Source organism: Eretmochelys imbricata, chromosome 7 (genome assembly GCF_965152235.1).
Source record: "Eretmochelys imbricata isolate rEreImb1 chromosome 7, rEreImb1.hap1, whole genome shotgun sequence".
Taxonomy (NCBI): Eukaryota; Metazoa; Chordata; order Testudines; family Cheloniidae; genus Eretmochelys; species Eretmochelys imbricata.
The window spans coordinates 61,330,537-61,341,922 of record NC_135578.1 but is presented as its reverse complement, the minus strand read 5'-3'; the positions used below and the strand labels follow the sequence as shown (position 1 = coordinate 61,341,922).

At 43.2% G+C, this 11,386-nt stretch overlaps 1 pseudogene; it reads left to right on the top strand.

The window, feature by feature from the left end:
- The first annotated feature begins 974 nt into the window (after nucleotides 1–974).
- On the top strand, nucleotides 975–8,568 carry LOC144268177 (SCAN domain-containing protein 3-like; annotated as a pseudogene).
- The last annotated feature ends 2,818 nt before the right edge of the window (nucleotides 8,569–11,386 follow it).

Below are 11,386 nucleotides of genomic sequence, written 5' to 3'. Positions count from 1 at the left end.
CCAGGCTGGGGCAGGGGGTTGGGTTGTGTGTGTGTGGCGGGTGATGGCTCCGGCTGAGGGTGTGGTCTCTGAGGTGGGGGTGGGGCTGGGGATGAGGGGTTTGGAGTGCAGGAGGTGGCTGGGGCAGAGGGTTGGGGTGTTGGGGTGTGTGTGCGGGCTCCGGGAGGGAGTTTGGGTGCAGGAGGGGACTCCAAGCTGGGGCAGGGGGTTGGGGTGCGGGAGATGGTTCAGGTTGTGGTGTCCTGGTGGCACTTACCATGGCTGCCAGGAAGAGGCCTCCAGGTTTCTGCAGCCCTAGACACATGGGCGGCCAAGGAGATTCCGCGTGACCCCCACCCCCGCAGGCGCTGCCCCTGTGCCCACAGCTGCCACCAGCTCCCATTGGTCATGGTTCCCGGCCAGTGGAAGCCGTGGAACTGGCCCTCGGGGCAGGGGCAGCACGCAGAGCCTCCCTGGCTGCCCATGTGTCTAGGGGCTGCAGGGACCGGGCGACCACTTTTGAGAGCCGCACAGAGCTAGGGCAGGCAGGGAGTCTGCCTTAGCCCCGGGCCCCCGCTGCGCCGCTGACCAGAGCCACCACAGTCCCTTTTCGACTGGGCGATCTGGTGAAAAATTGGACGCCTGGCATCTCTATGTGCACCCACCCTATGGTAATTTCATGTAGATCGTATTTCCCTAGTTTTCTTATGAGACTATCATGTGGGACTATGCCAAAAGCCTTACTTAAATTCTGCGAGTGTCCAGGGGACCCGGGGCTGGGCACTGCAGATGGATGCTTGGGGGTTGGAACATGGCCTGTCTCTTACCTGTAGAGGAACAGCCCAGCCTGTGTCAGCTGGGAGGGCAGTGCTTGTGCTGCCTGTGCCTGGTGGCATCAGGGAGCTGATCCCTGGCAAGGACAGACAAGGCATCCACACGCTAAGGGTAGGTCATAGTGAGGGGCCTCCCAGTCCTTCGTACCCCTGGGAAGTATCATGCTGGTTGATGGAGAGTACAAAGCACAGGTGTTAAGTGTTGAGATCCAAGTGAGCCAGGCATCGAGACCAGGTCCTGGCCGCGCAGAGCTCTCAGTGTAAATATCCACAGGATGAGGAACAGTGAGGAGCTGAGCTGATATGTTTAGAAACATCCTGGTCATTTCATTGTTTTTCTGTTGCCTTTAGATTGGCAGCAAAGCTGAGCAAAACAATTCAGCTGAACTTTTTTGGCCAAAAATGCAGGTTTGGTAACACCAGACTGTTTTGCCAGTTCATGTCAGTTTCGCCAAATGTCTGGGCCACAACATCCTTTTTAAAACAAACAAACAAACCTGAGAAAACAGTTTATTTATTTTTTTGCACTCTTTCCAAATGAAATGTTTGAATTTTTTGGTTTGAAACAACTTCAGTGAGAACTTTCCTTCAACTTTATTTTTAAAAAAACAAACTTAATGGCTCAAAATCAAAACAAAATATTTCTTGTTGAACAAAATGTTTAATTTAGTCCCAATTTCTTAACTTCAGTTCAGTGACAACTTTGAAAATTTTCATTGCTGAGTTGCCCTGCAATTTTTTTTCTTTTTTCTTTTTTTCAGAATTGCTGGCCAACTGAAAAACCCTGTGTTCAAACAGCTCTAATTGGTTCCTACCCCGAAGAACTGCCAGGCCTCTTCTGCTTGGAAGGCCACGAACATGTTGCAGGCTCTGATGCTAGTAAGTGCTAAATATGCATCTACTTTGTTAAGAGTTGTGTTTCTATGGCTGTTGGAAAAGTGTGTTTGCAGGAGGAAAAGGTAGTCTCGGCCAGGGAAGAGGTTCTGGGTGCAGGAGGCTATACTGAAGAAGATGTACAGATGAGTGAAAGAGGGCATTTTAGATGTACTGCTTAGATGACTGAACCAAAGGAAAATAGGCACTAAATTGTGCAGGACCTTGAAAGTAAGAACAAGGAGATTCAAATCTGGAGCAGCCTGTGTCTACACTGTGTTTTAAAACTCACATCCTTGAGTCCGAATCCACAGACTCAGACTCATGCTACAGCACTAAAAACATCCATGTAGACATTGCACCTTAGGCTGGAGCTCAGTCTCTGAAGCTTAGCCCCATCCTTAAGCTTCAAAGTCGAATCTCTAGCCCTTGTCCGAACATCTAAGACAATTGTTTTTAACCCCGTAGCGTAGCCCCGTGAGCCTAATCTGTAGACCCAGGCTTGCTGTAGGCCCTTTGACTTGCTGACACAGGTTTAAAAACTCAGTGTAACTGCTCTGCAATGGCATGTTGGGAGCAGCAAGCAAAGTGTTTCCAAAGACCAGTGTCTCTGCTCTAAGATCCAGGGGTTCTAGGACAGAAATCCATGATGATCTGGATAGAATCTGTGGCAGAGGCCATGTTCCTAAGAAGTGGTCTTGATCTCCTGACCAGCTGTAGATGGCAAATGGTTTTATGGGGCATAAGCAGCAAGAGGTAAGATTGTGTGGCCCATATTACAAAAGGGGAGCATCACCCATCCAGCTGCATGTTCAGACACAATGCCCTCACCTACCAGAATCATTTCTGTCTTGTCTAGCTCACTTGCCTGCAGCTCTGAACTTCAGTTAATACAGAAACAGCAGAATCCAGGTTGATGGGAGACAGACATGGAGCTTTGTTATGTGCACACCAGAGACACTGCAGCCACAGAGACCAAGTTGGTGCCCAGAGCCAAACTTTAATTATTAGGACTCTGCTCCTTGTTTTAATCATACCTAGATATAATTGTGAGACAGTTGTGACACCTTCACACTCCGTGCTTCCAAACTGCATTGGCAGGTAATATTGCATAAATGCACAGTGCAGAGATGGGGGAGAAATAAATGCTAGCAGGTTAAATTTAAAGGCATCGTGAATTAAACTGTCTAACATCACTGGTAATTTAAATAAATAACTGACCACAAACTTGCTCTTGGTTGCACAACTTCCTTTTTTTTCCTATGGTCCTCAGGATTCTTAGAAACCATGAAATCTTCAGCTTTAATGCTTAATTTAATCTTCAGCTTTTTAATTCTTTCTTTAGCAAATATAAAATTGAGTCATGAACTCAGTGTCTCTCTTCCAACAGAAGACAAAGCTCTGTCATGATAGGAATGTAATTGTTTAAAGTACTGGCATTGTTCCAGTTAAGTTACTATCTACTGCCTAATTTCAATAATTAAATGTGACTTGTGTATCATAGAATCATGGAATATCAGGGCTGGAAGGGACCTCAGGAGGTCATCTACTCCAACCCCCTGCTCAAAGCAGGACCAATCCCCAATTAAATCATCCCAGCCAGGGCTTTGTCAAGCCTGACCTTAAAAACTTCTAAGATAGAATCATAGAATAACTTCTAAGATAGAATCAGTATGCATCGTCTAGTGTCCCCACAGTTAATAGGCTATAATTGCAAGCCTTGTGCTGTATCTTAACACTTCTAGGCCTAATGAAGTGGCAACAAGCCGGTGATTCTGATTAACTTGATGTTTTTAGTAAATTAAAATATTTTGTATTCAAGTAGCTTCCCCATCCTCAGGGTAACATTCAGTTCATCTCAAGATCTTGGCTGCGAGGGGATGGATAGTGAAGCAGTTCTTTCCTTTTGCTGAAAAAATTTCAAACAGAACCAGTGTGCCCTCCACCCCACCCCCTCGCCCTGCACACCTCTGGCCTGCTTGGGGGCCCTTTATTACTGGAATCCTGACCATCCAAGCGGGTGGGAGACCCCAAGGGGGCAAGGGAGAAACCTACTGGATTGATTGTGCTTGTTTAGGTGCATCTTTCTCCTTCGTAACGGTAGACTTTCCCCTGCCTTAGTCCCTGGTTGTTCTCTAGTGGTGTAAGTGACAGGCAACTCTACCTAAGTAGGCAACTTGTCAGGGAGGTGGAGAGGTGGTTCCTCTTTACTGGGGTCATTCTCAAGCTCCTGTAAATGGCTTCTAGCTGCCAGTGAGAGGTGCCTTAGAAATGCACATTGCATATCAGCCTTCTAGATCAGTGCTACTCAAAGTGGTGGTCCATGGACCACAGCCGGTCCGTGAGCCATTGGCTGCCGGTCCGCGGCGAGTTTCCAGGAAAGAAAGAGAGAAATAATAGTATAATTTAAAAATGGCACCGGAATTCCACCAAGAATAATTATCAGTCAATAAAGGTTGACAATATTAAATAATATTATGTTTTCAGAAGCACATATTATAATATTGATAATTATGCCATAGTGTTACAGCATGTTTTGCATGAGACGTGCGAGCGTGTGCTTACCCCACTCCTTCTCATATAAAGACCCCGCCCCACCGGCAGTTACCATCGAGAAGTTGAATAAAGAGCGTCATATGGATCTCTGTGCGTTTGTCAGTTGGGACCCCATCCGAACCCACTGATCTGATAATGAAAGTACTAATAATATTATAAATTTTAATAATTATTTTCTCTCCAATCCCACCATATCCCTTGTGAAGTAGATGGAGACAATTGAACACCACACACCTACAGCCAAAAAGACAGACAGTCCTTGGAGGAGCATGATTTTATAATTGTACTAATTGTACTATAAGAATTGATGTAAACTTTGATTTCATTCTGCCAGCCACCCTTCTGGAATAACAGAAAGGAATGACCGTCTGAGACAGGGATCCTGTTTCCAATATGCATTACAATTAGGACCTGTTATAAAGTTTAGTTAGTAAGAGACAGGATTTTGTATTGTGTCTATGATAAATAGATTAGAGAAATGTTGAGGGCCTGAAGCCCCAATGTGAATTGTTTTAGTTATAAGATTTAGCAAGGCTTGATTTACAATATATTCCACTGAATATAAAATACTGCTGTCTGTATACCTTTGAAGGTTTCTGTGAGAGACTGTTTGTGTGAATGAGGAATGAATGCATCAGGAAAAGATAAGGTATGAAAGCCATTACAAATATCCAGATGGTCAAGAAAGAGTGAAAAAAGAAAAGGAGTACTTGTGGCACCTTAGAGACTAACAAATTTATTTGAGCATAAGCTTTCGTGAGCTACAGCTCACTTCATTGGATGCATGCAGTGGAAAATACAGTAGGGGGATTTTATATACACAGAGAACATGAAACAGTGGGTGTTACCATACACACTGTAAGGAGAGTGATCAGGTAAGGTAAGCTATTACCAGCAGGAGAGAAAAAACCCCTTTTGTAGTGATCATCAAGGTGGGCCATTTTGAGCAGTTGACAAGAATGTGTCAGCAGTCTCTCGTTGGAATTAATTTGCAAACTGGACGCCATTAATTTAGGCTTGAATAAAGACTGGGAGTGGATATGTCATTGCACAAAGTAAAACTATTTCCCCATGCTTATTTTTCCCCCCTACCGTTCCTCACACGTTCTTGTCAACTGCTAGAAGTGGCCCACCTTGATTATCACTACAAAAGGGTTTTTTTCTCTCCTGCTGGTAATAGCTCACCTTACCGGATCACTCTCCTTTCAGTGTGTATGGTAACACCCATTGTTTCATGTTCTCTGTGTATATAAAATCCCCCTACTGTATTTTCCACTGCATGCATCCGATGAAGTGAGCTGTAGCTCACGAAAGCTTATGCTCAAATAAATTTGTTAGTCTCTAAGGTGCCACAAGTACTCCTTTTCTTTTTGTGGATACAGACTAACACAGCTGCTACTCTGAAAGAAAAAGTGAGAGACTTGGAAAGACCAGGAGACAATCAGAAAACATCCATTGTATCGGATGCTAAGCATGTTAGCAGCATTGACGACCTCAGAGGTGAGACAGGCACCCCCGAAGGCGAGACAACAAATAGGAGATAATGATGGGAAGCCCGACAATAACCATCAAATGATAACAGCAGAAAACCACAAGATTAACACCACTTAAGGACTAATGATTACAGGATGACACTGCAAAATGCATGGACTCAAATGGGAATTTAAAACTATAAAGCTGGGGTGTTTTGCCATGGAACTCTGGGTTCAGTCCTGCAAAGCCTCGGAGCATCAGATCGCGACCGACAGAGCCCAGCTCCTCACTCGTGCTCAATCTAACTGGCCATTAGATTGACTCGAGCTACAACAGACTGGTGACTATAAACAACAACTGGCAGGACTCTGTGTGTGTGTGTGTGTGTGTGTGTGTGTAACTGAAAAGCATATGCTAACTGTTGTATTTTCAATAAATGCGGTGTATTTGCCTTTTCCCCCTGAAAAGATCCCGTGTGCTTTGTATGAGCATAACATCCTCGCTTCCTCCATATCCATATATCGTTTCATACATGCTCTCATTGTTCTTACTTATAGCTTTCCCCTCTTTTAGAATCAAACCTCCGTGTTTCTTCCAGGAAGTTCTCGAAATTCCTCACTTTCTCACTCCATATCTTTCAGACAGGTAAATCTTATTTTTGACGTTCATTATTCATTCTTTCCATATGTTCAAACCATCTTAACTTTTCAATTATTATCCTGTTTGCAATTTAATTTTAAAATGTATATTATCTTCTTATCCTAACATTACTTACCCTATTAATCAATGTTCTCCCGCACATATTTCTCAATAAAAGCATTCCCACTGCATTTATTCGGCTTTCATCCTAATATCATAAATTAAGTACATACCTGGAGTAATGGAATTTATATTAATTATTTTTATGCCTAATTTACAGACGGCGAAGTGAGGCCCAATCGACATATTTATCAAGCAGAGACATCCAGTTGCTGAACACGCAAGTAATTCTGAATCAGATGACGGCAATGTAAATGAAACCGAAGTATTGTCAACAAAAAGAATTCATACTAGCTTTACTCGGAAATATGACTCCTCAGTTCGGTTTTGTAGCCATGAATGATGGTGGAGTGCCAAAACCGCAGTGCATTATTTGTGGCGATGTGTTGGCTAACAACACAATGAAGGCATCAAAGCTGAAGAGGCATTTAAATAAAAAACATAATGAAATTAGTTCAAAGCCGAAAGAGTTCTTCGAAAGAAAGCATGTTAATTTAAAAGGCTGTCAGAAACAGATCTTTGAAGTGTCACACATAAATACTTGTGCTCTGTGAGCTTCTTATAAAGTAACGCTTCGCATTGCTAAGGCTAAAAAGCCATACACAATCGGTGAGACACTAGTGATAGGCTGTATTAAAGATGTCTGCATGGAAATGCTGGGTGAGCCGGCGGCAAAGAAAGTGGCTCAGGTGCCACTTTCAAATGACACTATAGCTCAACGAATTCACGATCTGGCTCATGATATGGAAGATCAGCTCATAGGACAGATTAAATTAGGTAAGTACTTTTCTTTGCAGCTTGATGAATGTACAGACGTTGCTAATACGGCAATTCTGATGGTGTATGTGCGCTTTGAACATGAGGGTGATTTGAAGGAAGAGTTTTTGTTTTCTGCTTCACTACCAACAAAAACAACTAGTTCTGAAGTGTTCAAGACTGTGAGCGTCTACATTGTTAACAAATGTGGGTTGGATTTCAAGTTTTGTGTAGGCATATGTTCTGTTGGCGCCACCGCAATGACAGGATGGCATTCTGGAGTGGTTACCCAGATTAAGGCGCTTGCACCCGAATGCAAGTCAGTGCACTGCTTCCTTCACCGAGAAAGTCTTACAACAAAAAAAATGTCAACAGAACTAAACAGTGTGCTCAGCGAGGTCGTAAAAATTCTGAACCATGTAAAGGCGAATGCTTTAAATTCGAGACTATTCGCTGCATTATGTGAGATATGGGAGCTGATCATAAACAGCTCCTATTGCATGCTGATGTACGTTGGCTATCGAGGGGAAAAGTCCTGTCAAGAGTATTTGAGCTCCGAAACAAGGTTGCCAAGTTTCTTCAGGACAAAAAACCAAATTGGTCACAATTGTTCCAAGATGTGGCTTGGATAGCCAAGCTGGCTTATTTAGCTGATATCTTTGCCATCTTTAATTATCTCAACACCTCCATGCAGGGAAGGATGGCTTCGTGTCTTACAATGGCAGACAAGATCGACGGACAGAAATGAAAGCTAAAAGCATGGAAGAGTCAAGTGTCAAGAGATTGTTATGACGTGTTTCACAACTTAGCGACAGTCATCACCGATGCAGGTGAAGACCTTGATGTTACATCTCTATGAAATGTCATCAGTGAACACTTGACGAATTTAGCAGAACGTTTTGAGTTTTACTTCCCAGCAGAAGAAGATCCACGGAAAGGGACTGGATGGATCCGAAATCCGTTTATTCCATTGAAAGATGACTTAACTGTCACTATGGAGGATAAATTGTTGGAGCTGGCTGCTGACAAAAGATTGAAGATGAGTTTCGAAACTACAACATCACTTGCTTCCTTTTGGATAAAAGTGAAAGCAGAATATCCTGAGCTTTCTGAAATTGCTCTGAAAACTCTTCTCCCATTTCCTTCAACATACCTCTGCGAGACTGGCTTCTCAACCATGAGTGTCATGAAGACAAAGTCCAGGAATAGTATGGATAGTCATTCTCCATTGTGTGTGGCACTGTCCTCAATTGAACCACAACTAGATAATCTGACAAAGAAGAAGCAGGCTCACCTTTCACATTAGTAAAGGTTAAGGTTTTAACATGCCTATTACTGTGTTAATAATTTTTTTTATAATATCTTTATTAGGAGACTTTGCTGGTTTGATTTTTTAAATATTTTTTTATTTGTATTGTAATATTATTTGTTTACAAAATAAACACAAAATAAAAAATGTCTGCCAACTTTTATTTTATTCATTATATTGTTTCCAGTCTAAATTAATATTACTACGAATGCTCAAATAATATTTTCTTGGATTGTAAACGAATAATAGTCATTTTATACTATCCACACAGACGCACAGCCTTTCAGTCAGTCTTCAGTGTATTTAAATGGGAACATCTCCGCATGTACGCCACACTCCCATTCCAATTAATACAGTGAAGAATGTTAGTTTTTCTGATCTGATGTGCTATGTGCCTATGCGAAAACGATAATAATATGGCACAAATATGGTACTGGGTCCCTGGCACATTGGGGAAAAAAAATTGCCAGTCCGCCACATCAGGTAGTTTGAGAAGCACTGTTCTAGATGTCAAACTCAGGTGTCTGTTTGCTGTAACCAGGTAGGAAGAGATCCCAATTCCCACAGAACCTGAACTAGTGTCATGAGCAGAACTTTGGCTAGTGGGACCCTGCTTTCTTTTGCACCTTCTGTGTGTGACATAGATCTGTGTTGCCTGGGACACAGTGTGACATCCTCTAGCAATCCCTAGTGGCCAGGCTGCAGTGGCACATTAGATGTGGTAAAATGCCTTTTTAAAAACAATGATGATGACTCTGAGGAGCCCTTTTATTTTATACACATTGGTGATCTCCCAGAAAACAGCATCCTAGCAACTATGGAGGTAGAAGCTCTCTACACCAATATTCCACACAAAGATGGACTACAAGCCATCAGGAACAGTATCCCCGATAATGTCACGGCAAACCTGGTGGAGGAACTTTCTGACTTTGTCCTCACCCACAACTATTTCATATTTGGGGACAATGTATACCTTCAAGTCAGCGACACTGCTATGGGTACCTGCATGGCCCCACAATATGCCAACATCTTTATGGCTGACTTAGAATAACGCTTCCTCAGCTCTCGTCCCCTAACGCCCCTACTCTACTTGCGCTACGTTGATGACATCTTCATCATCTGAACCCATGGAAAAGAAACCCTTGAGGAATTCCACCGGGATTTCAACAATTTCCATCCCCATCAACCTCAGCCTGGACCAGTCCACACAAGAGATCCACTTCCTGGACACTACAGTGCAAATAAGCGATGGTCACATAAACACCACCCTATACTGGAAACGTACTGACTGCTATACTTACGTACATGCCTCCAGCTTTCATCCAGATCACACCACATGATCCATTGTCTACAGCCAAGCTCTAAGATACAACCGTATTTGCTCCAATCCCCTCAGACAGAGACAAACACCTACAGGATCTCTACCAAGTGTTCTTAAAACTACAGTACCCACCTGGTGAAGTGAAGAAACAGATTGATAGAGCCAGAAGAGTACCCAGAAGTCACCTACTACAGGATAGGCCCAACAAAGAAAGTAACAGAACGCCACTAGCCATCACCTTCAGCCCCCAACTAAAACCTCTCCAGCGCATCATCAAGGATCTACAACCTATCCTGAAGGATGATCCCTCACTCTCACAGACCTTGGGAGACAGGCCAGTCCTTGCTTACAGACAGCCCCCCAACCTGAAGCAAATACTCACCAGCAACCACACACCACACAACAGAACCACTAACCCAGGAGCCTATCCTTGCAACAAAGCCCGTTGCCAACTGTGTCCACATATCTATTCAGGGGACACCATCATAGGGCCTAATCACATCAGCCACAATATCAGAGGCTCGTTCACCTGCACATCTACCAATGTGATATATGCCATCATGTGCCAGCAATGCCCCTCTCCCATGTACACTGGCTAAACCGGACAGTCTCTACACAAAAGAATAAATGGACACAAATCAGATGTCAAGAATTATAACATTCAAAAACCAGTCAGAGAACACTTCAACCTTTCTGGACACTCAATTACAGACCTAAAAGTGGCAATTCTTAAAAAAAAAAACCTTCAAAAACAGACTCCAACAAGAAACTACAGAACTGGAATTAATCTGCAAACTGGACACCATTAAATTAGGCTTGAATAAAGACTGGGAGTGGATGAGTCATTACACTAACTAAAAACTATTTCCCCAGGCTAATTTTCTCCCCTGCTGTTATTTACACCTTCTTGTCAACTGTTTGAAATGGGCCACCCTGATTACCACTACAAAAGTGATTTTTTTCCTCCTGCTGATCATAGCCCACTTTAATTGATTTGTCTCCTTAGAGTTGGTAAGGCAACCCCCATCTTTTCATGTTCTCTGTATATCTATCTATATCTATATATCTTCCTACTATATTTTCCAGTCCGTGCATCAGATGAAGTGGGTTTTAGCCAACGAAAGCTTATGCCCAAATAAATTTGTTAGTCTCTAAGGTGCCACAAGTACTCCTTGTTCTTTTTGCTGATACAGACTAACACGGCTACCACTCTGAAACAGCTCTGAATAAATCCCTTAACCTTTACCACTGTTGTGATCGGTCATTCCTGTCACTGCAGCATTGCATGGTGCTAGAAGTGAGTGTCAGCCAGCACAAATGGATTTTTACAAAACTGAAGAACATTTGTGGCAAAATAGTGAGGGGACACAGCCAGGCTACAGGGTTATAGAAGAGCAATTGGCAGATGGGGCACAGCTGCAAAAAGAGACTACAGGGGCAAATGGGGCCCTGTTTAGCACCTAACTGACTGCAGTCTCGCATGAGGCAAGAGTTTTCATTGCCTGCAGCAGGTACTTTGCTCTCTGT